This window comes from Acomys russatus, chromosome 18 (genome assembly GCF_903995435.1).
Source record: "Acomys russatus chromosome 18, mAcoRus1.1, whole genome shotgun sequence".
NCBI classification, from domain to species: domain Eukaryota; kingdom Metazoa; phylum Chordata; class Mammalia; order Rodentia; family Muridae; genus Acomys; species Acomys russatus.
This window is the reverse complement of record NC_067154.1, coordinates 35,015,012-35,041,487: the sequence shown is the minus strand read 5'-3', so window position 1 is coordinate 35,041,487 and position 26,476 is coordinate 35,015,012. Positions and strand designations below refer to the sequence as shown.

General features: G+C 35.4%; 1 protein-coding gene across 4 annotated transcripts in view; it reads left to right on the top strand.

Annotated features, from left to right (window-relative positions):
* The window catches only part of Pcdh9 (protocadherin 9), a 939,572-nt gene that overhangs the window by 131,620 nt on the left and 781,476 nt on the right, over positions 1 to 26,476 (top strand). The gene's annotated exons all lie outside the window — the stretch shown is intronic.

The window sequence follows — 26,476 nt, the reverse complement described above, 5'->3', positions numbered from 1 at the left end:
TGTGGTCAATACAAAGGATCAGAGGTTGGTTCTGAATGAGACTGTTAAGATCTCAATAGAGGAGTTCCTTGGTCTAAGTTAGAAAAGAGAAAAAAAAATGAAGGACATTCCATATATTTGGGGTTTTACACTGGGCATGAAAGTTGGGAATAGTTCTTAATGTTCACTTACAATAAGAGCATTGTGAACAAATAATCACCATTGCAAAAATTGTGTTTATTTGCAGGAATATAACTGTGGACATATGAAAAAAGTTGAAAACTACTGTTGAAATACAAATAAATAATTAGGGAAAAATCTCATTTTTCAGAGAGTTTATTATTGGATGCCATATATTCTTTCAGGAAAAGTGTCTCTCCTGTACTCATGTTACTCTCATAATTTAGACTATTATTTCAGCTAAGTTTTTCATTTAAAAAGCTTAAAAACCTAACAAATTTTCATGAACTTGCACATTTCTTGGAAGCAGTATCCAAATTTCTTAATCATTTTAGTCACTTATATATAATGGTCTAATCCAACAACCATGTGCTATAAATACTAAAATAAAACACCAAATATATGCACTAGAAATCAACGGATAAAACTCAAAGTCTTTGAACTTATTCATTAGAGGCATATAATTAGATGAATCACCAGTTTCTCACCAAAAGAGCAAATTACACTGGACTAACATCGTGGGGATTTGTTAGTAAAGCCACAAACATTAATGGGACTAACAAAACTGCAATTTCACATACAAGTTATTATATTTCTTGCTTAGCAGCCAATAAAAGTGATCAAAGTGATATTTGATTTTCCAATTATTTATCTCCCCACACATTTCTTCTAGTTATATACTCTCCCTGAGTCTGGAAACTGAATGTGAGAAAATAATCAAGACATTACAAATTCCTTATTAATTTGAATTGGTCATCTGAAACAACGTTAGAATTTTCATTCATTAAAACATTTTGAATGAAAGAGATGAATATACAAAAAACATAAAAATAAGATACTATGTGCTTAAATGTCTCATTTCTCTAATTATGTGTTCTAGCTTCATACCTCTTTTAAATTAAATTAGAAATGTATAGTTAAATACTTCAGAACTTACTGAAAGTCATTTGTCTCATAATATAGCAGGGCACATAGAAATGTCACACCTATTTCTTAATATTCTGAGCACTCATATTTTGTGAGACCTTAACTTTTTCTCTAATAGAGTCTAATAGAGGAGTAAGAATCATAGTATTTTCTGTGTCTTCCTAAGGCTTTATATAGAAACTGATGATTATTCTTAGAGTAAAACAAATTGAATGGTATGCCAGAATATTCATATTAATATTAATTAATATTAAGAGATGCTTAGTTCATCATTAGGAATCTCGTATAACTTAGACCAAAAATTGATGTTAATAATTTAAGCTTTATATATATATATATATATATATATATATATATATATATATGTTACATGTATATAGGAAATACAATTTGTCATTATTGAATTTTCTATACAAGAATACATCATGGTATACAGTAGATGTTTAATAAAGTTTTGTAAATGACAAGTGACCTGTAGACTAGACATGATTTATAATATCATTTGAACTTGCTTGCATATCTGTTCATTGAAACTGGACAATGTTAAACTGCGATCTAAAATGATGTGAAGACCCAGAGACACAGGTTAATGTAATGCATTAAACAACACTCTGACCTCATTCACAAAACTGAAGATAAATGTCATATCAAGCCATTCAGGCAGAAATTCTTGTTCTTTAGGCAATAACTCTGAAAGCCTTTGGGAGAAAAAAAAACCAGCCTTATGAAATTGACCAAATCCCCATTCTTTCACATTGCAGAGCACTAGCAAATCCTAATAGGCAAACTCAGCAGCTTTTGGGCTGATCAGGCTATTTTGGTACTATATCAAGAGAAAAAATTGACAGTCTTGGCTCACAATTTAACCTCCTTCTGAAGTGTTACAATCTGGTAGGGGAATGCCCACGGAATACTAAACATCTATCTTGTTTTAAAACCAGCCATTCTCTCATAAATAATAGCTGTATTTCATGCATGATCCTCTTTTTGTTCTATTGCTTACAGAAGCAGCCAACTAGGCAACAGAGGAAGCAAAAGTAAACCAACATATTCCCAGTACTCTTGGCATCACTGATGAAAATGTCTATGGTTCTTAGGATGATGATCCAAAGGAAATCAGAAGAAAGGCATTTTGCATGTGTTGTATAAATAAAGTGCATGTAAGAGGAGAAAGGGGCATGGACAGCCAGTGTTTGCCAATTGAGAAAAGCAAAGCTTGGAGGAAGAATGTTCCACATAGCCAATGCATGCTTCAATTGAAGGCAATTAAGAGATGAGCATTTAAATGGCTTTTTTTTTTTTTTTTTTAACACTCAGGGCTTCTGTTTCCCATTTATTTGTTAATGGTGGTCGAACTACTTACTACATTCAAATTTATTTCTTATGGAATTTTAGAAAGTATAAACCTCTCTGTCTGTAGATTACAATAAATTGAGATTTGAGACATATTTGGAAAAATTTTAGTAAGATTTATTCTTGTGTCCTTTAATCTTTTTTTTTTTTTTTTCCCATGGATCATTGACCATACTTTTCTATGGCCTAAATTCAGAAAAAGTTTGAAGGCTTTTCACATACATGTTTTTTTTTGGTAACTCTCTTCCCAAGTGTTAAACTCTCATACCACTGGTGGTGGTTTTTTTGAAGGTAAAGCTATGTAATGGTAGCGAAATATTCAATTAAAAAAAGTTAGCAGTTGCTCCATGTTCTTTTCCCTCTCCACATAACATTGCAAATCTTTTTCTGTTGAAACAAATTGTGCAACTGCTATTTTTTTTTTTTTTACTATACTTTAATTTACAAGTTTAGAAACACTGAAGATACATTTCCATTACTTTATAAAACAAACAGCTAGAGGGGTTTTAACAATCCTTGCGTTTCAGCTTCACTGTATACTCCAGTTTGGCACGTCTCTCCTTCCTGCAAGCACATCCATCTTTAGTGAACTGCCATGCTCTTCCGTTGGATCAGTTTGCCATATTTCATCATTTGAAGTTGCAGTGTTTCAAAGTGTCTGTGAGAGTTCCCTTAAAGTGCAGGTTTTCATTGGTGTCACTGCCTCTGGGACATCATCATCTCTTTTTTATCACTGTCACTTGGGTCATTTATACTGAAAACTTCGCCTTCACTAAGTTTTTTGGGCTGTGGCTGGAGTCTCTTGTATAGCCGCAAGTGTCAGCCGCACCGTACTCAGTCATTTCTCATTTAACTCACTTATATTTCAGCCACATTTCACTTCTGGTGGTATGATATTTTTTTGTTATTTGTTTCTTTTCTGAACTTTTATTTTTATTGCCCAAGTTAACTTCTTTTAATTATTATTTTTAAAAAGTGTAGCATGGGCTTATCACTGGGAATCAAAAGACCACAGAATTAAACACTTTTCTAGGAATACTCAATTAAGTCCCAAAACTTGAGAGTGATGGTTTTTTTTTTTTTTTTTTTTTTTTGTCACGATTTATAAACTGAGAAGATAGTACTAAAATGTGTGCTCTGCAGTTGTCCACGTTTGGCTAATACACCATATTCAGTGAGATCTAAGCCATGTTGTTGGGAGACCATTGCTATTAGAGTTAATTCATGCTTAAACAAAATTTAGATGTGTCAGTTATCTGTAGATGAGTTCTGTTTTTGTAGATGAATAGCTATTGAGTCATATGACTCAAATGCTTCATATTTAAAGAATAAAATTCTTTGTGTTTCATTGATGAAAAGACAAACTCTAGCACATGAAAGATATATATTTTGTTGTTGTTGTTTTGGTTTTTCAAGATGGAGTTTCCCTGTGTAACCTTAGCTGTCCTGGACTTGCTCTGTAGACCAGGCTGGTCTCAAATTCTCAGAGATCGGCTTGACTCTATCTCCTAGAGAGCTGGTATTACCAGCATGTCACTGCGCTTGGCTATATGTCTTATTTTCAAATAAGTTATGTTTGTGGGAAATATTAAAATATAAATTAGTGTGTTATTTATGTATAAATGTAGTGAGAAAAATGTTAGGCTATATCAACCTTAGGTTTCTAGGATTACTTACAACTTCTTTTCATCAAAGATGTATTTTCCTCTTTACAAACTCTAAACCTCCATAGGCCTACCTCATCCGAAAATACGCTAAAAGTTGGGAAATTCACCCTTGTTAACAGTGTTAGTTAAAAAAAACAAAAAAACAAAAACAAAAAAAACCTAACTGAAATAGAGAGATTTATCAATCCTCTTTTGGTTATTTGGAAAAATTCACTCCTTATCCTAAATCAAACTTATTGAAGCGGGGGGGGGGGGGATAATTCATTAGGATACTGCTTGTATTGCCACAGAATTAGAGCACATCAGAGTCCTTTCTCATTTTAATTTTGGGATAGAATTGCATCAACTCCAAGCTAGACTAGTACTCGTTGTGTAACTGAGGACAAAATTGAACTTCTGGTATTTCTGCTGCCATCTCCTGAATGCTGATATTAACGGAGTACACAATTACGCTTATTTTATGGGGGATTGGAGCTCAAACTTAGCCTGTTGTATACTAGGCACTCAGCAAACTGAGATTTGTCCCCAGTCCAAAGGTGGGGTTTTATTATATATTGATGTATATTTGAAAATGGGTAGCACCACATTAAGTGAATTAAAATAGGCCTTTTAAAAACTATATTTCAAATAACTTATTTTCCCCTCTATCTCATTTCCCCTTTTATCCTTTCTTTTTCCTTTGTTTTTCCTCTGTTTCCATTCCCTTGCTTTATTCCTTCCTTCCTTCTTTCCTTCCTTTCTTCCTTCCTTCTTTCCTATCTTATTTACTTCCTTCTGTCTTTCCTTCCATATGTAGTGGTGATGTTGAGTGTAGACTTGTCTCCAAGCTCAATGAATATGTGTAATATATACTAATTGAACAAATGTGTTCTGATCAGTGAAATAGATTAAATTTGTTATTATTTTAGACAACATTTTAGTTGAAAACTAAGAAAAAAATCTCATAAGGTAAAATAAGACATATGCTGTATACCAAATATCAATCATAAATATGACCCTAAAGATAGAATTTTAAAACAGAAGATTTTCACACCAAGACAATGAACATTGAAAATAGAGGTTTTCTTGTAACATACAATTAAATGTATGTAAAAACAGTCCATGAAACATGTGACATTAATACATAATCAAATAAAAGAAGCATACAAACTCAATTGCTGTTTTTGATTAATAAAAAGCCATCCAACCTGGCCAGGGCAAAAAGGATATGTGTGGCTAAGGTTCCTGGGCTTACAGAAACAGGAATTCTGGGAAGAAGGAGAGGAGGAAAGACCCGAGAGACCCCAAGGAGAGGGAAGAGAAGAAGGCTGCCATGGGTTAGATGGAAGAGAAGCACATGACCAGCATGGATGGAGACGTGGCCCAGATGAAGAACATTAGCAAGTATTTGGGACTATGGATGGGAGGTAGCTTGATAGAAATTATTAGAAGCAGATGGCATGGGATTGAGACAGGTATGCCATGCCTGCCCCACTGTGGGAAATAGTTTAGAGGATTAATGTCTGCCCTGCCTCATATTAACTAAGGCTATTTTAAAGTAGAAGAAGTTTCTTTGTATTAATTGATTTGTACCTGGGCATTCTGATACTACAGGTAATATTAACAACAACAAGCGGCGCCCAATGTTGTAGGCATACTGATCATACTAATAATACCGATAATTTAAAAACTACAATATGCTTCTCAGTAGTGAAGAAAAGGGTCCAGAGGCAATTAGGGAAACACATGGGGATATACATGGGAGGGATTGGAGGGAAGAAAAGAAAAGAGGAAATGATGTAATTGCACTTTAATTATAAAATTAAAATATATCACTCCTGGTGACTGGACATAAAACCAGAACATAAAAACAGAACTCTCCTGTGTTTTTCTACTCTGGATAGCACTGAAAGGCATAGGCAAGGAAATTTGAAATTTTTTCTTGAATAGAATAAAATCTCTGAGAAAAAATGTTCACTAGTTTAGGACATTAGCAGGAATGAATATGTAAATCCAAGTGTTCAGAATATTGCTTGAATCATAATATGTTTGTGTTTGTGTGTCTCTGTGTGTGTGTGCAAAACTACCTATGCATATACATGTATATATACAGATATAAAAATACTTAGGAGTATTTAGCAAGTTGTAGATTTGTATCAGAACTCTTATTTGAAAATGCCTATTAAGTTATCATACTTCAAAAAAAACAATAGGTATTTAAAATAAAATAAGGATAAGGATGTTTTATTTTATTTTATTTTATTTATTTTGATTTTCCAAGACAGAGTTTCTCTGTTTATCCTTGGATATCTGGACTCACTTTGTAGACCAGGCTGGTCTTGAACTTACAGAGATCCACCTACCTCTGCCTCCAAAGTGCTGGGATTAAAGGCAAGTGCCACCACCAACCAGCATGGTTGTTTTATTTATTTATCTATTTATTTATTTTATTTATTTATTTTTTGCTTCATAGTTTTCCTGTTCTGTTTTTTTTTTAATTTTTTTTATTAATATATTCTTGTTACATCTCAATGTTTATCCCATCCCTTATATCCTCCCATTCTTCCCTCCCCCCTCCCCCATTTTTCCATTATTATCCTCCCCTATGACTGTTCCTGAGGGGGATTACCTCCCCCTGTATATGCTCATAGGGTATCAAGTCTCTTCTTGGTAACCTGCTGTCCCTCCTCTGAGTGCCACCAGGTCTCCCCCTCCAGGGGACATGGTCAAATATGAGGCACCAGAGTACATGAGAAAGTCATATCACACTCTCCACTCAACTGTGGAGAATGTTCTGACCATTGGCTAGATCTGGGAAGGGGTTTAAAGTTTACCGCCTGTATTGTCCTTGGTTGGTGCCTTAGTTTGAGCGGGACCCCTGGGCCCAAATCTGCCTATCATATTGTTCTACTTGTAGGTTTCTAGGACCCTCTGGATCCTTTTATTTTGCTATTCTTCCATGCATCTCTCATTTAGAGTCCCAATAGGATGTCCTCCCCTCTGTCCCAGTTTCCTGGTAAGTGAAGGCTTTCGTGGGACATGCTCCTTGGGCTAGTATGCAGATATAAGTGAGTATATACCATTTGAGTCTTTCTGCTTCTAGGTTAACTCACTCATATGATAATTTCTATCTCAAGCCATTTATCCACAAATTTCAATAATTCCTTGTTTTTAATAGCTGAGTAGTATTCCATAGTGTAAATGTACCACAGTTTCTTTATCCACTCTTCTACTGAGGGACACTTAGGCTGTTTCCATGTTCTGGTGGGGAGAGAGGAACACTCCTTCATTGCTGGTGGGAATACAAACTAGTACAGCCACTTTGGAAATCTATCTGGTGCTATCTCAGAAAAATGGGAATAGGGCTTCCTCAAGACCCAGCTATTCCACTCCTTGGAATATACCCAGAAGATGCTCCAGCACACAACAAGAAAATTTTCTCAACCATGTTCATAGCAGCCTTATTCATAATAGCCAGAACATGGTTTGGTTGTTTTATTTTTTAATGCTACGTAAACTATTCATTTTGTCAAGGATCAAATAAAGATCTACCTTTAGTCATATGTTTATCATATATATATATATATATATCCCAAACTACGTAGACATTTAAGAGATTGATTAGGAAATATGTAGACAACTTCTCCAGAAGCACAGATCTAACATCTTCATAGGTGAAAGCAAGAAATCTGTGCTTAAACATCACGTATCCAAACTATAATGTGAGGTACACATATTTGGGGAAAATATACAGTGAAGCAATTTATATGTAATTATTAGATTTTACATTCTGGAGCTAAATTGAACAAATAATTAGAAATGCCCTCTAGAAATTGCAATGTAGTTTATTAAAAAGAGAGCTATTAGATGCATAACTTATAGGGGAAATATACATTAAGAATAGAAATAATGACTTTGCATGTCCTTTGTATAATTTAACCTCTAAAACAGCAGTTGAAATACTTAGAGGTAATGGGAAAGTTCAACATGAAACAGTTGTTCTTATTCTTCTATGTAATCCTTATGAGAAAGCACAGCAGATAGATTTGCTGGAACAATTGTGAACCCAAAGAGAATAAAATTCAAATAATAAAGGAAAGGCTGCTTTTCTTGAGAACTTCTATGTGGTCTGCTTTCTGTACTTTGTAATGATAAGACATTCACATCTCTACGGATCTTGTCTTTGTCTTTCCAATTTTGTCAGCATCTGACATTATGTTGACTGTGCTAACCAAGATTTTTGGTGACTGTGTACCTGCAAAGATGAAGTGAATGTTTCTTGTGCTTCCCAGCATACATACATGCATAGCACCTGAGATCACATGGAACCTCAATCTTATGATTTGTGTTTTCACACATGTAGGATGCTCATATGACTAAAGGGTAATGTTCTTTGATCTATGATAAAATAACTATTTTACATAGCCATTAAAAATAAAATAACCTAATTTAAAATATCTATTTTTTCTTTTAAAGTATAATCACTTCCCAGGCATCTCCAAATTAGAGTTGTGATACAACTTGTTAAGTACTCCTAATGTATTTTTATTGTAATTTGTCCAGAATGCGGGGAATGCATGAGTTTGGAAGATAAAGCCTGAGCCTTTACCTTGGCTGGGCAACAAGTATGAAGGATAGTCACAGCCACAGCATTTTTTAACCCTATTTTTTCCAATCCTGAGAATATTTTACAAAGTACAGCAATTAACATCACAAGCTTTTTTATAAATTAGTAACATTAAATCTGTTACCATTATTAATAGTATAAATTTTAATTAAAGTAAATTCCATAACTGTAAATAAATGAAGTAATTTCTTTTACTGTAAAGGAATTTTGAGGTCTGTGAAAACAATGGAAGAGTTTATATATTAAAGGGTGGCTGAGTAGAGCAGCAAGTTCCATGCTCAGGTCGGAAAGCAATTGAGTTAAACACCCAGGAAACACGTCTGATCCTTTCCAGACTAAAGACAATGTCATCACCTTAGAATTTAATTTAATTTTTAATGCATTTATTAGATCATTAATAAGAAGTAATATGAAAACATTTTAAGATATTGTCCAATTGGGTATTATTTCCATATATAACTATAATATCATCAAATTAGTTTGACTTTCCACTCTTTTTATAATTTGTTGACATTTCAAATGCATTTATAAAGATAATATTATTGCCATCTATATACATATTTATATTCTTAAATGTAAAAAAAGATGATTGCAAATGTTCTCCTATTTAGAAAAGCACCTTATTTTTATACTCATTTTAAAATCCATTAGTAACTGTTTTGAAATTAAATATGCTTAATGCCAGATATGTGTGAGATATATTTGCATAGAGTTAACAAATTCAGAGGCTCTAATCTGAAAATGTGAAATGTGAAGTTTTAGAATTCAGAAGAGACTGCTCTCACCTTAAAAGGTTCAAAATTTATCACATTTCAGACTTTGCATGCTTTAGATTAGATGTGTTCAATCTAATATAGAAGGAAACTGTGAATACATGAAGTAAATATATTTTGCTCATGATGCCAAACATCTTTAGATTTAATTGACTTTAGTTAATAATCCCTTTTTGAATTGTTAGTCAAAATAGTCCCAAAATTTTAGCATTTCCTGTAACTTAAATATATACAGTAATATGTGGAACTCAGCTAGGCTTAGAAACCTTTGTAAAGTAATGGAATTATAAGTTTTAATTTGCAGACTTAAAATTTGATTTAATATGATGGGAAAGATAAGAAAGGAAATCTTGAAAGAACATTTAGATAAGGTAAGTCCTATATATATATCATGTTACATAAAGGTAGCATATTAAAATTTATTATATTTATTCTTTGCATGAGTAATTGATAAATTAAATGTACCTTTTTCTAAAAAAAACTTTGCAATAATTTAAATTTTCCCATTCTCATCCTGATATCCAATTTTAAACTTCAAGTCATGTGCTAATAAATTAATTTCCAGGTCTGTGAACAGATATTTTTGCTTTAAGGTTGACTCTCTGCAAGTCACTACCTGAAACCAGAACAGGTTATATGAACTTTCTGAATTCCATTTTAAGCCCAGATAAGATACATACAACAATATTCAAATGGAGACCTCATAAGTGAATGTAATCAATGTGCAGACTCCTAAATTTCAAAATATTAAACATGTAATTCTCTTTATTTTTAATTATACATTTTCCTTTCAATTTATGACTAGTTGGATATTTTACATGACTTGCAAGGCTACGAGGCTCTGCATTTCTATTGGATAGTCATTGACCCTTGGAGCAGAGCATAACGTGACAAAATACTGTGCATGTGTTTTCTCCGTGTGTGTCTCTGTCTCTTTTTCTCTCTCCTCTCTGTCTCTGTCTGTTTCTGTCTCTGTCTCTCTGTCTCTCTGTCTCTGTCTCTGTCTCTGTCTCTCTCTCTCTCTCTCTCTCTGTCTCTCTGGGTTTGTGTGTGTGTCTGTGTGTGTGTGTGTGTGTGTGTGTGTGTGTGTGTGTGTTCTGAGGATTTAACCAAACCTAAAGGCTTGTCACATACTAGGAAAGCATGCTGCCACAGACCTACATTGTCCACACTAATTCTGTTACTTATTTTTTTCCCTTTGGTTCACGAACTAAAGTGTCTATTCTCACAATGAACTTGAAGCATATGAAGTAGAATACCTGTATCTGGGAATGTAAGTTTCCATCTGGTGTTTTGGGTTAAGGAAGATGAAAACAGGAAACAAACACCAAGCATACCTGACAGCCTCAGGAAAAAGCTTTAAATCTCTAACCAATAATAATTTCACTGAATGTACACTTGTGGCTCTGATGTAAAAGATGTTTCAGCTTTCAATATAATGCTGGAGGGACATAACTGCACGTATTTAAAATTCAATTGAGCAGTTATTATATATCTTTGAACAAATTGGACATAGGTGAGCAGATTATATAGAAAAACACAGTATGTTAGAACAAAGTGGTAAACTGAGAGGTTGCTCATTTTATTTCATACTAATTGTATCTTTTTTTCAGTAGACTAGAATGTGAGGATCATTAAAATGATATAAAACTAACAATTTTTATGAATATAAAAATCCTCTTTGAGTTTTATAAGGAATAATTTGATACCCAAACTATAAAATGAAACATTTGCATTATGCTTTAAATTGAAATATATATTTTCTTTGCTTTTAAGACCAAAAATTCTGGGCTGATTTTTATTGCTGCCAAGCTTCCATTAGTGGATAGGATCAACATGAAAATATTTATCATTCCCATTTCAAAAAGACCATGAGAAACAACTCGTCACACACAACATTAAGCACCTTCACTGCTGTATTGAAAAGTTCTTAAAGCGCAGATGCTTCATGATAATAAATACATTCTATGAACTCTAATTCATACTGCTAGCAAGTTTTCCAGGAAGTTTGTCAGTTTTCACTCTCAGCAAATATGTAGAAGATAGATTATTTTTTCAAAACATAGCTTTACAATTTTTATCTTCTGAAACATGAACTCTTTTCTATTTCCCTATTTCTTGGCTGAGTATTCTACTTAACACATATCTTACTAGCTTAGCCTTGATTGCACTAAAGTTGAAAAGCCAGGTTCAATCACAACAAAAGGATCAAATCTCTCTTGTTTCAATATCAAGTGAAAGAGTTCTATTTTCAATTTTCATGTCAGTTGTTTGAGAGGCAAGATTGCATCATCTTTAAAGCATTGTTGGAGGGAGACAATATACACCAGTGGAATATCTGTAATTTGGCAGCTACAGCTGCTGTGGGTTCACAAGCATAACAGCTATGTCATTTCCCTCAGGGAACATTTTACAGCCATCTCCCTTGTTCTCTGGCTTTCAGTTCTTTCTTCTTCCAAGGTGTTCTAGAACTTTATGGAGAAGAGGACGATATAGATGTTCCATGAATGGCTGAGAACTCACAGGCATTTATTCTCAGCACTTTGAAAGTAATGTGTCTCTGCATTAACTACTATCCACTGTAGTAAGAAACTTCTCTGGCCATGCCTACCATCCCTGGTGGAGGAGGTAATGGCAGTTGAGGGCACTTTGGGGAGGGAGAGTCATCTCTCTCTCTCTCTCTCTCTCTCTCTCTCTCTCTCTCTCTTTCTCTTTTGTTTTGAGAGTCATTTTTCATACAGAGTGAGTCAATTGGTACATTCCCCATGCTTTAGTAGATGGCCATGTGCATACGGTCAGCACCAAGGACTCAGTGAACTAAAACTAATAATAAAAACATATAAATAGAAATAAAAAAGATAGAAAGAAAAAAAATTAAAAGACAACATGGAACTGAGCAAAATATATGATGACAGATTCTGAAGAGTGTTAGAAGTAGGCAATTAGGGGTACATACATCGTATTTTCCAGCATATAAGATGACTGGGCATATAAGACTCCACACGCGCCCCCGCCAACTTTTCCAGTTAAAAAAGAGAATTTGGAATATAGTTGCTATTTAAGACTACCCCTCTTCCAATGCACACCCTGTGCAGCAGAGTGGGGCATGTGTCTATTTTCAGACAGGACACAAGCACGGGTGCTTTATTAAATGCCGTCAGACAGCCAGAGACCGTCTACACTGCCCCTTTAAGGCGCGCGCCCCATTTAGCCGGAAAATGCCTTCTGAGTCTAATCAGTAGGTTCTGGTGGAGAGCCAATCCACACTCATATTCTCCTCCTCGACGTACAAGAAGATGTGTGCAGCTTGCTTCTCCCTGCTTCATACTTTCTGCACAGTGCTGGAATTGGCTGTGGCACACCCGCCACACACACACACATATTTATGCACTGGACATATGAACCAAGGGGAAGAAAGCTGCAGGTAAGTACCAGGCCTGTAAGACAACACCCAACTTTGGCATGGGTTTTTTGGAGGGGATTAAAATGTCATCTTACACCCCAGAAAACACAATAATCAAGGTACATTCTATACATATATAAATTTTTGTAAGAAAAATTAAAATGATATTAATTTGGCAGTAACTTGTACAAGTACTTCCTAAACCATAGCATTAATGACTACGTAGTAAAACGTTTAATATGAATAATGACCTTCCAAATACATTCTACATCAGACATTGTTATCATATCTATTGTTTAGTTAATATATAAAGTGAGACCATAATTTCAAACAACTGTAAAAGAATATGCATACTTTTAATTTAAATGAGAGTGCTTATTTTGATGTTATTTTTAAAATCAAATTTATACCTCTTTATTTGGTACATGAATAAAGAAAGCTAAGATCTTAGAACTTCTCCAGCAGAGACAGGAGAGGTGGAGAAAATTCTTGCTTGTTTTCCTTTTCATCTGATAGGTCACTATGCAACAGGCTTATATCAAAGAACCATCCAATACACGACTAATGTCATGTTTGCCTGTTTCACTGACAACATATCAATCTTCTCAGTTTTATGTGAGAAATAATCCCAAGATCCAATGTAAGCAGATTTCCCTCAAGACAGCTTAAATAGTTATCATTCTCTCTTAAATCAAACAACCCTTTCAGTCTATTTTGATTCCTCTTCTACAGACATGTGCATCAACATTTATCTAGCTAGCTTCTTATTGCTCTATGTGGTTATCATCTCTTTCCTTTCAGCAGTCTATACACATATTTTCCCATTAAATACTCTAAGGAGTTGTTGAAGTGAATGCAATTTGTTTCTCTTCACATATTTTTAATGAAATATAAAAAAAATGCATGCTAGGTCAACAAATTATATATATTTAGGAAGGTATAAAACCAGAAAAATATGTAAGGAGGAGACATTTATTGTGATTACTAGACTGGAGTCTCAGTAGGCTAGGATTATTGTAAGTAAAATTGATTTTGCTCATGATTTGATTTTAATCTAGTTTAGCAGAATCATATTCTACAAGGAATAGATATTTAATTTAGTATATTATGATGAAAAGGCTTCAGTTCAGAGAAGTTTAATGCAGTTGATATGATAAAAACACTAACTGATTATTAGGTTTGTAAAACCAGTTATTCCTTGTTATCCTATTACCATTTAAATAATTTCTTATACTCATAATATTGATATTAAATCTAGAAAATCTTTAGGCTCTTCTATTGTTATTGAAGCTGATTATCTGTGTAAAGTAAGCCATTTGGTGAGGAATATATATATATATCTATATATATGCCATAAATTTTTCTGCACAATTTTTTTTTGATCTAAAGAATTTCAGAGAAATTACTTGCTTTAGAATGATTTCAAGCTGTCTTGTCATAAGGTACAATTGTAAACAAGGGTATATGGGAACCAATCTCCTGTAATTTTCCAGGCTACTTTTTTCCAATATCAAGGGGATAGAACACTTGGCCTCTTTGAGGTTGCTGTTCAACAGAAGTCTCAGGCACTTTAACAGTTAGGACCAGATGGGACTCTTTTCTGAGGTTAGCACCAAGGCAAGGAAAGCTATCCAGGCAAAGAAAATACGCAAAGGGGAAATTCAGACTATATAAAATCAAACTTATTTTCTACTGAATAATGTAGACAAGTTTCCCTGGTCTCAATATTTTGAGACAATCTATGTTTATACATAACCACACCCACAATCCCCACCAGTACCCCACCCCTGACGCCATATATCATACATATATGTCAACACATTTTTATAGTTCTGGAACTTACTTCACTTTTTGTGTCTAACTACAACACAATCAAATACATTAATTACATTCTGATACTACCTACAGCTTCTATGTGGATAAGTGGCTAAATTTTCTTTTATCTAAATAAACCATCAGCCTTATGCCATTTTTACGTGTTTTTCAACATAGGATTAGAAGCCTAAATTCAAGTGACTCAAAATATGCAGCATTCATTTCATGGTATCTTTTAGAAAAACGAATTAATACCCCCATGAGACTTACTGGACAAGCCAATATTATGGTGTCAAATCTCCAAGATGGGAACCAAAGTCAGGCAGTGGGACCTTTTTTGACTTTGGAAGCCTTAAGGTCATAGCCTCACTTACATCCATATACTAACTGAGACTTAGTAATATATTTCTGCAAGATACTTTGTATAAGGGAAGATTATGCAAAGTGGGTCCTTCCTCTCCAACCTTAGAACAGTCTATTCCTTAGCAAATGACTGCTCCTGCTCCTGTGTTTCTGTTTCTTGAGCCTACTGTAGATAGATGGAATCTCACTAACAGTGGTGTGCGGTGTATAGCATGTAGAAGTAAGGTTAATCTCTGCTGGCCTCGTTGATTTGATTGTGTTTGGTAAGTTATTGTGTATTTATGCTTGTCTATGTCATGGCAACCCTCATATAACACATAATACTTAATCTACAAGATGTCAAAGTGGGTAGAAAACATAAGAGCTATAATGGCCTAGGAGATTGGAAATGAGCACTCCTTTTTATGACAGGCCATTATGAGACCAAAGGTATTAATTGCAGGGTAATTTAGTCCATCGAGATCTGAATACATGGATTCCATAAGGATTAGGATGCTCATATCACATGATCCTCTGTCCCACTTCCATTTTATGATGTAATATCACTATGTAACTCTTGCTGGCCTGTAATTCATAATATTGATCAGGTATACTCCGGGAACTCAGAGATAAACCTGACTCTGCCTCCCTAGTGCTGTAACTAAAGTCATGTGCCTCCATGCCTGATCTGTTATTACTTTTTAATGTTTATGAACTTTTGGTACATGTTTCTCAGATTTTTTTTCCTTTTAAAGAACAACATAATAGGATGTCCTCCCTTCTGTCCCACTTTCCTGGTAAGTGAAGGCTTTCATGGGACATGCCCCTAGGGCTAGTGAAAGAGAGATTTTTAACATGAGGGAGCTGAACCTATGGCACCACCCAAGGACAATACGTGCAGTCAACTTTGAACCCCTACCCTGATATAGCCAATGGACAGGACATTCTTCACAGTTGAGTGGAGAGTGGGGAGTGACTGTCAAATGAACTCTGGTGCCTCATATTTGACCACGTCCCCTGGAGGGGGAGACCTGGTGGCACTCAGAGGAAGGATAACAGGCTACCAAGAAGAGACTTGATACCCTATGAGCATATATAGAGGGAGGAGGTCCCCCTCATTCACAGTCACAGGGGAGGAGAGTAAGGGGAAAATGGGAGGGAGGGAGGAATGGGAAGATACAAGGGATGGGATAACAATTTAGATGTAATATGAATAAATTAATAAAATATATTTTAAAAAGAAAAGCATAATAAACATTACTATGTCCTTTTGTCTAGGAGCATCTTAGGATAGTTGATCTATGCCATCAACTTAATTATCCTGAAGCATGGCTTTCTAGCTTTTCCTCATGTATCTAAGAACACAGATTCAGTTCCAATGTTTTTGCTTTCAGTAGAATTTCCATTCGTGCAGTCAACTTTGAACCCCTACCCTGATATAGCCAATGGACAGGACATTCTTCACGGTTGAGTGGAGAGTGGGGAGTGACTGTCAAATGAACTCTGGTGCCTCATATTTGACCACGTCCCCTGGAGGGGGAGACCTGGTGGCACTCAGAGGAAGGATAACAGGCTACCAAGAAGAGACTTGATACCCTATAAGCATATATAGAGGGAGGAGGTCCCCCTCATTCACAGTCACAGGGGAGGAGAGTAAGGGGAAAATGGGAGGGAGGGAGGAATGGGAAGATACAAGGGATGGGATAACAATTTAGATGTAATATGAATAAATTAATAAAATATATTTTAAAAAGAAAAGCATAATAAACATTACTATGTCCTTTTGTCTAGGAGCATCTTAGGATAGTTGATCTATGCCATCAACTTAATTATCCTGAAGCATGGCTTTCTAGCTTTCCTCATGTATCTAAGAACACAGATTCAGTTCCAATGTTTTTGCTTTCAGTAGAATTTCCATTCAGTAGACTCCTCTATGAACTATATTTGTGTACAGTTTTGCAAACTAAAGAGAAAGGAACAATTCTTTAAGACCAGAGCTCCAGATGTGGTACAGAACACACAATTGTTCTTACTTCCCGATCATTATCATCTCTTTCTCTTTTAACATATATCTGCGGCTGCAAATGTGAGCTAACAATATACAGTGAGCAATAGGCAGCCTTACAGGGAAATGGCAGGAGATGTGCTAGCTTTTATATTATCTAAGATGGTTAACTCTGTGAAAGAAATCTCGCATCCTCTGCAAATTCCTTCTGCACCATTCTTAGGAACTGCAAGGGAGGCTTTTCTTTTGTCAGATGATTCAGTACCATGCTTGTCCTCATTCAGATAAACACTGAAATTTTTCCTGCAATATGTTGAGGGATTTGCGACCCAGGGCACAATCTTAAATGTGTTGTGTTTTTCCATATTTTAATCTATCTATCTAGTCTCTCCAATTTCTTGTCTGTGTTTCACTATCTATTTGGGGCAAACAAGATTGATAGCGCTACCTTGGTTTCCTGTCACTTGGGGCCAGGCGAAGCGGTGTAAGACACATCACCCTGGCTGAATCAAGGGAGCAGTCCTGCGGCCCAAACCTTATCAGTAATCTTTGACTTCCGCCAGCTGGAACTGCTGGAGTGTTTCACTCCATCTCCTCTTCCCTCCTCCAGATTCAGAGTAATGAGAATTCCCTCCTGGTTACTGCCTGTGAGTCCCGGACTGAGATTACATCAGTTCATTTAGCTGGGCTTTGCTGGCACTCCTTTGCAGGAATTGATTTCCTTATTTTAGTCCTTTTGCTTTTTGGATTCTGCCCAAAAGACAAATTCAAGAAAGTGAATTCTGTCCTTACAAGGTCTGTTTCAGATATTAACCTGAAAACGTTAGAGGGTGTAATCCAGTAGCAAGGTTGCCTTTCTTTATCTGTAAACCAACTCACAAAATGTCTATGATGCGCTGAAAGGGGAGGTGGGGGAGGAGGAAACTTTCTTTTTTATAGTTAGTTGAGAAGTAAAATATGACAGAAATGAGAAAGTACATTTAATTGGTTTGCCTTTCTCATGATTTTACCAGAAATATTATAAAAGACGAAAGGTAATGACATTATATAATAATGCACAAATACTACTTTTCATATACTTAAATGTGTAAACATAAATAGCACACATTTTAAAAAAAAGTGCTTCCTTCATCAGTCATGATGCTGTTTCAAACAGGCACTTTGTAGCCTTCAGCGCACAGATTCATTATAGTTGCATGTAGCCATTATTTCAGCAAAATGATAAATATATGCATAGACATATGATTAAAACATTGATGCTGCTGCATTCATAGGCTGCGTACTTCAATCTCCTCAGTCAAATGAACAAAAAGATAATACCTGCTGGTAACTGCTGTTGTTGAACACATCCGATGGCATGATGGAAAAGTACCTCTCAACGCTTCTAAGAGAAACATAAGAAGGGCTGGTGAATAAGAGGTACTTGAATCCCTGAACAGGAAGCCTTGGCACTTATGTTCCTTTTACTGCTAAAAACAACAAATTATATTTTTTCATATATTATATGAGACAACATAACTCCACATTAATATCAGCCAGTGGGGTGGCTCAGTGGACAGAAGAACTTGCTGCCCAAGTCGGACAACCTAAGTTCTAATCTCAGAACCCAGAGTGGAGGTGGCAAACAAACTCCTGAAAGCTGTCTTTTAAACTCTGCACACATTCTCATACTAATGAATATCATTATGTTTTAAATAGAATTGGATGTCATTTGTCAGCCATACAAAATATAGTTTTATTTGTTGTTTTTTTTTTAATGAGGACTTATGAAAAGAGGACAAGACTTACCAAATTAAACATTCTTCCTTACACAGGATTCTACGTAAGGCCTTTGTTTCATTGAGCTTATGAGAAGCCAGTGAATAATTTACTTTATAAAAGATTGAGTTATTTTATAGGCTATGCATCACAAATATTAAAAATGAGCCTTGAATGACAAGGATAGAAAATACAGTGTTGGGGCGCTTTGTGGTAACATCATACTGTTTTTCACAAACCAACGTGGCATGCAAAATGCAATCTCTGTATTGCTATATGGTGTAGCTTAGAACTCATAGTCCATAATTCTGTAAAATATGATATTATATTGAATCCTACAACAAATTTGACACAATCTTCATTATATATATGTATATTAAGGATGTAATATTAAAATTTACTTATCATGAGAGCAGCTGGAAGAACTATAAGTAGTTATGGGTAAGTGAGGATTAGGTAGAGTTGAATTTGAAGTCCTGGACAAAACTGTACACTGTAGATTTTAGAAACACTGCCTTGTGAGGAATCACAATGCATACATGTGTTTCACTCTTTAATGATGAATTAACTTAGCCTACTATTTTTTATAGCATAAGTTTTTAGATATTTAATTATATGTTAGCTCTTTTATCTTTTTTCCTTTTATTGAAAATATTTTTTTCCTCTCATAATGTATCCTGTATCCACATTACAGTTATCCCTGACTCTACTCTTCCCAGCCCCCTCCAACCTTTTGCATCCTTTCCCTTTTTGTCTCATTAGAAACAGAGACCCATTTAAGGAATAATGATAAAATAAAATAAAACAAAAAAGATAAGAAGAAAACCTAACACACTATAATATGACAAAATATACGAACAGAAGGAAAAGAGCCCAAAAGGCACACTAGACACAGATACAGATGCAGAGACCCACTCAATTACAAACTCAGGAATCCCCCCAAAAAAACACAGACCCATCAGAACAAAAGAAAGAAACATATAAATGAAATAAAATATAAAATAAGATAAAAATTTTAACAATTCATGTCAGGACACAGTGAGACAAGAAAGTCTGTTGACAGCTTGCTGTGGCCATGCTCCTGTCCTTAAGGGGACAGAACTTATCCTGAAACTGAACACAGTACACTACTTACAAAATTCATCCTTTCCCTATATTTCTGTAAGTGTTTATATTTGATTTTATATTTATAGAAACTTTATATTTCTTTAAGCTTTTATTAACCTTTTTTGTTGTTAAAGCGGTCTTGACTTATTAAGATTTTGCTAATAACTAAGGTGCAAGTACATTTACTATCCTGGGAAGTCACATATTAGAACTTTCACTATCTTGTGTTCTTCCACACATCCTGTTCTATCAGAATTTCTTCCTGGGCAATAGCAAAAAAGCTGACACTCAGCTGATAGAAATGTCTGCTTCTGGGAATATTCAGGGGACCTTCCTGAGGTACATCCAGTGTATTTCATTTTTCTGTAAGTAAAAGAAAACAAACTTACAAACAATGCAACAAATATCATAATAAACATTAAACAGAACAATTACACAGTCATTCATCATCAATGTATATACAGAATACTTTTACAACTGAAATCACAGTTTGTTTGTTTTCAAAATTGCAACACAAATACAGGATTAATACGCTGCTTCATATGATGAAATTGTGACTGAAGGACAGATTTTTGAGCTGCATTATAATCTCAGAGGACTATAGTCAAAAGAGTGTGGCTCATTGACTGAGGATAGTAGAATGTGTGGTAAATGAGTGTCTCATCCATGAAGAATTGTAAGGTTAAAATCTTACAGATGTTACCTGGACAATGAGTCAAGAGTGGATAGAATAAGGCTGTATAATTTCACTTCTTCTTTGGCATTGAAATTGTAAAGACTGGTGTTGAAGTGATTTATGGATAATACTTTGGAGAAAGTGGAGAATTAAGAAGCAAAATGGCTGATTTGAATGCCATCATATATCTATTAGATGATATAATTGTCAGAATCATGGTACTAGTACTGAAAGTAGAGATAAAGGCATTAATAATAAAAGTCATTTATAATCAAAGCAAGAACAATACGCAGGTCAAATAGAATGATAGGATACAGCAGCCAATTGATAAAAAAGAAGCAGACAAATTTATTTGTGAAATATCATGGCAGAAGGCAGAAGAAAGAAAGAAAGAGAGAAATAAATAAGAACAAAGGGAGGAAGGGATGGAGGAAGGAAAAAACAAAACACAGTACATCTACTCCTATGTTTGGAAAGGTTCTAGGTTTGAAACATCTAAGGTGTAAGGAAAGGAAATTATCTGATTTTTTTAGGACTTCTATTTCTGCCTTGGTAAAATGGTAGCAATAATATATAAGCACAGGGCCACTGTAGAAGCTATATGCATTAAAATAGGAGGAAGTAGTTAGGATGGATGGTGGCCCTTTTCTTGTGGAGTGCCTCATTGGGCTTAGACATACTGTGGGCCTGACTTCTTGAAATCCTTCCAAACATCTGCTGAGATGTTTACTTCACTTTGTGACTTATAATGGAGAAGGTCAAGTGCAGTACGCAAACTGCTCAGGGTCAGACTGATAATGAATAGCATAACTGCAATACATATCCAGGTTTCTGACCTCAGAGGAAAACTCCCTCTTACACAGCTCACAGTAAATGACGTTTGGCTTCTTTATATACACTGACTTTAAAGCTTGTTGACAATAAACTAACAGTTGTAGATTATCTTTCAAGGAATACAGCAAAACATCAAAGCAGGGATATGCACATATAGACACATCCCATTAGTGTTTTAAATGCTAAGACGGCAATGATTTCTGAGAAACAAATAGCTTAGTGGTAATTCTTATAGATTGAAAAGAAATATCTTAGAACATCAAAGCTTGAAGAGAATCATATGAATCCCCTCACTCAAAGTGTTTTCACTTATGGTTTGCTTAGGTGCCTTCATTAGTGCCAACACAGACTCATAGACTTTTTCCCAAGATAGCCCCTTGAACACACTTCTCCCTGGTTGATGCAATTGCCAGACCCTTCAACAACATTCACCCCTCCATAAGTTATCACATGCCACATCCCCCAGTAGTATTAATATGGATTACAGAATGATTATAGAGCAACATTTCCACTTTTGCAAATTTTTCTTCGCCTTATTTGAAGAGATAACTTGAGTAGTGCAGACTTCTAGTCAGTTGATCTTGATTGAGGGAGGGAGGAAGGGTCTGGAAAGCAGCATAGGAAGACTGGAGTGAGGTCATATCTACTTTTTAAGATAAAGCCAGGGAAGAAGAAAAAGAAAATGGCAGAGTCTTGGTGAAGATTTTGGTTGGAAATACCTTAGTGATCCACTGAATGCTCAGATAATCTGGATATCACAGAATGATGAAATTAGGTACTATTATAATCTCATTAATGCTATGGTAAGAGAGTTTAAGAACAAAAACATCCTTGAACACTCCTTATTTTTTTTAAAGTGTTTGATCCTTTCAAAAACAAAACATAATACCATGGTGTTATTTACCACCATCCAAACTCTGAGATCTATTTGCAGGTTCACTATATCTGGTAAGTTTGAGGATATGGGCTTCCCTGTGGCCTCTGATGTCTTCAATTACAGCTGAAATCTCTTTCCAAATGTGTGCTACTGTATGGAAAACCATTAATACAATTATGCATTACTGTCAGAAGGCGAGAGGCGAGCTCTCCACACAGCACTGCTATTTGACATTCATCATAGGCATGCTGCTTTGGCCATTTTATGTTACCCAGGTTCTTCAATGCATGAAAGCCTTTGTGCTCTCGTTTACAGTGCTACTTCTGCAGTGGAAGGAAAATATGTGTGGTTACAAGTTCAATTACAGTCCCTGGTTTATCAGTGGCTTAGTCCGAGACTGGACCATGGCCCTGATGAGGGCAGTACTATGAGAAATGAGGATCTTGCTGAGTACAATAGAAACTTAAAATGAGATTGGGTTTATATTCACAGCTGGGAGTTGCACACTTGGCTCCAAAGAACATAAGGTCAGGTTCATAAGATAAAGAACGCTCAATCATACCCTGCAGAGAAGCTAGGATACTGTATTTGTGGCTCGTGTTTAAATGGCTGGAACATATTGTTGATGATGTATAGCTCCAATGTGGGTATTCATGTGTATACAAGTAGCTGGGGAGTTGCCTATACTGAACAAAATTGTGATTTACACACTGAGAAGTAAAATTTCAGAACTCTTAACTAAAACTTTTACAGTATTTTTTAATGCAAACATGTACTAGATCATATAAAATACAAGATTTGGCATAAGAGTTGTTCATAAATTTAAAAGCTATTTTAGTTATATTTTAATTGGACTTGAATATTAATAAGATAGGAGAAAATTTAATTTTGAAATGTTTCTTTGCATGTTTATAACTGCTGTATTCCAAACAAAAAAATCCAGTCAGAAAACACCAGGGTTTTAAAATTTTATTTATTTACTCACTTTACAATCCAAATCTTAGGTCCCATCCTTCCCCTCCTCCCGGACTCACCCCTCTCTTCCTCTTCCCCTATCCTCCCTCCTCTTCCCCTCAGAGAACAACCCACCCCAACCCACCCCAGCTCATCAAATGGCATCAGCACTGAGCCTGTCCTTTTCCCCTGTGACCTAGCAGCGCAGCCCCCACCAGGGGAAAGTGACAAAGAGTAGGTAACAGAATCCATGTTAGAGAAACACCTGTTCCCCTTACCAGAAGAATCACATGAAGTCTGTGGTGCCCATTAGCTACAACTGTGTGAGGGACCTAGGTCCAATTTATGCATGGTCCTTAGTTGGTAGTTCAATGTCAACAAGCCCCTCTGGGCACCCTGGTTATTTGGCTCTGTTGGTCTTCCTGTGGAGCTCCTGTCGCCTCCATGTCCTTTTATCTTTCCCCTCTACTTTTCCACAAGACTCTCTGCATTTCGCCCAATGTTTGGCTGTGAGTCTCAGCATCTCTTTCGATTTTGTATTCAAGGTTTACCAATGGAAAGGAAGGTACTATATTGTATCGATTGGCTTATAATGTGCCAAGCACAAACTGGCTGTTTTCACCATTGTTATTTTTACTTTAATAGACAACATAGGATATAACCTATTTATAAATCATGCCTATAGAGCAAATACAAACACATTTTGATGTAATTCAACATTTAATTCTATTCACATTTGTAGTCATTGCAAAATGTAAAATTTATACCTATATCTTTTTAATTCAATGTCAACTGACAAGACTTACCCAATTTTGTTTCCACATCTTTACATAAAGTAATGTTATGCTATTTTAACTTATATTTTTCCTACTACATAATCAAAAAATAATATTTAAGAGTTTTCCAGATAAAGTAGAAGATACCTGTAATCTTAGAATCTGGGCGATTGGAGCAGAAGGATCAGGAGTTTAAGGGGATGTTTCACTAATAGGGAGATTGTAGTCAGCCTGGGGATGCTCAGACCTCACTCAAACAAGAATTAAATGCCTCTAACTGAATCAATGTCTCTGGTTTTAAGTTGAGGTCTTTAATCCACTTGGACTTGAGTTTTGTGCATGGTGACAAATAAGGGTCTAATTGCATTTTTCTACATGTAGACATCCAGTTAGACCAGCACCATTTGTTGAAGATGCTATCCTTTTTCCGTTGAATAGATTTGGCTTCTTTGTCAAAAATCAAGTGAGCAAATGTGTGTGGATTCATCTCTGGGTCTTTGATTCGATTCCATTGATCCACCAGTCTATTGCCTTGCCAGTACCATGCTGTTTTAATTACTGTTGGTCTGTAGTACAGCTTGAGATCAGGTATGGAGATTCCTCCAGAGGATCTTTTGTTGTATAGGATTGTTTTTGCACACGAACTCTGGTGCCACTTTTCTGACCATGTCCCCCAGATGGGGAGACCTGGTGGCACTCAGAGGAAGGATAGCTAGTTATCAAGAAGAGACTTGATATTCTGAGAGCATATATAGGGGGAGGAGGTCTCCCTCAGTCACGGACATAGGGGAGGGGAGAAGGGGAGAAATGGGAGGGAGGGAAGAATGGGAGGAAACAGGGGAAGGGCTAACAATCAAGATGTAATATGAATAAATTAATTTAAAAAAACTTAAAAAAAAGTAAATGCCGAAGAATGTGCCTACTTTAATTCTGAGAATTCATGAAAATTCATCAAATACAGGCAATTCCTATTTAGTAAGTCTAGTTTAAGTACATTTTACCTTTGGAGGGCCAGCCATATATCCATGACCTGTAATGTGAGCAATGTGAACATTTTCTTTATGAGGTTTGTCATGCTGAGAATTCATTTCTCAGTCATCTCCCTAGATCAGTTGCCAGTGGATATGTGCATAAAAAATGTAGATTTAAAATCTGACCAAAAGAGGTTAATTAGAAAAACAACTGTGCCTTCCCCATGGTTTTCTGTCATATAATTTATTTTTCATTCATTCAGTAAATGCATGGTGTGTTCTTATTATTTTGATAGGCCTTCTGCCAAAATTTTCCATAATCCTTCCAGAGCAGAAATCCTTTTATAAATTTTATAAACACTGATCCTCAAATACATAATGATATCAAAAACAAAGTGTATACGTAAAAGTTCCTCTATAATCTCTCAAAAGATGCCTGCCAAATATGAAAGGGAATCTCTGCCACTAATTGCTGGCCAGTTGTTGCCATGTAATGATACTGTAGTAGCTTTAAGAATGACTTTTGATAGTTGTTTAAAAAAAAGTAAGGTAGATAGAGGTGGTACATACCTGATATCCCAACACTTGAGGGGCAGAAGCAGGGGGACCTCAGAGTTTGAGGCCAGCCTGGCCTGTAGAGCAAGTTTCTGCATGGCCAGGGATACCCAGAGAAATTCTGTTTTGAAAAAAAAAAAAAAAGATTAGGGAAAAATTAGATATTTGAAAGCATCTAAAAAAAAAAAAACATATTTTGTTCTCTTGCTATTTTTCTGTAGAACAACACATTCAGCCAAAGGACTAATATTTTCAAATGCATTATCTATGGAGGTTTTGTTTAATATATTTCCTCTACTAATGACCAAGTTTTGCACAAATATAGGCCTCTTTGCATATCCAGAATTTAGGAAGCAACTTATATTAATAATGATTCTCACTGCATACATTGAAAAACATACATTTGGGAAACAAGGGCAATGATTTGTAGGTACCTCTCCATCACCAATGCTGAATGGAGAGCTTCCTGGGTGCTTCCTCTTAAAAGGATACTTTGTATAAAAGTATTATTTATTGCTAGAAATAAGTATTGTTAGCATGGCTAAGTGAAAAAGAGGTCATAATTACACAAGTCATGAATAGTTATATTTTCAGTACAAGTTCAAAACAACTTTAGTTTTGGGAGCATAGTTGCTTCAGATAAAGTTCTTCCAAGAGACTGTACAACAGGTTTAAGCTTAAAGATCTTCAAATTTCTCATGTGTGTTGGAAGCATAGAAATCAAAACAAGACTGTGTATTCTTTGTAGTTTACTTGGAATGATGTGTGTTTTAAGGCCTGTGTGACACCTAATTGCTTCAGTAATGGTGGCTAATAGCTTTATAAAGGTCTGTCTCTACCATATGTTCTGCAGCTACATCCACAAAGGTACTGTCTTTTACAAGATTGATAATACTGCATGCCAGGCAATCGGAGACA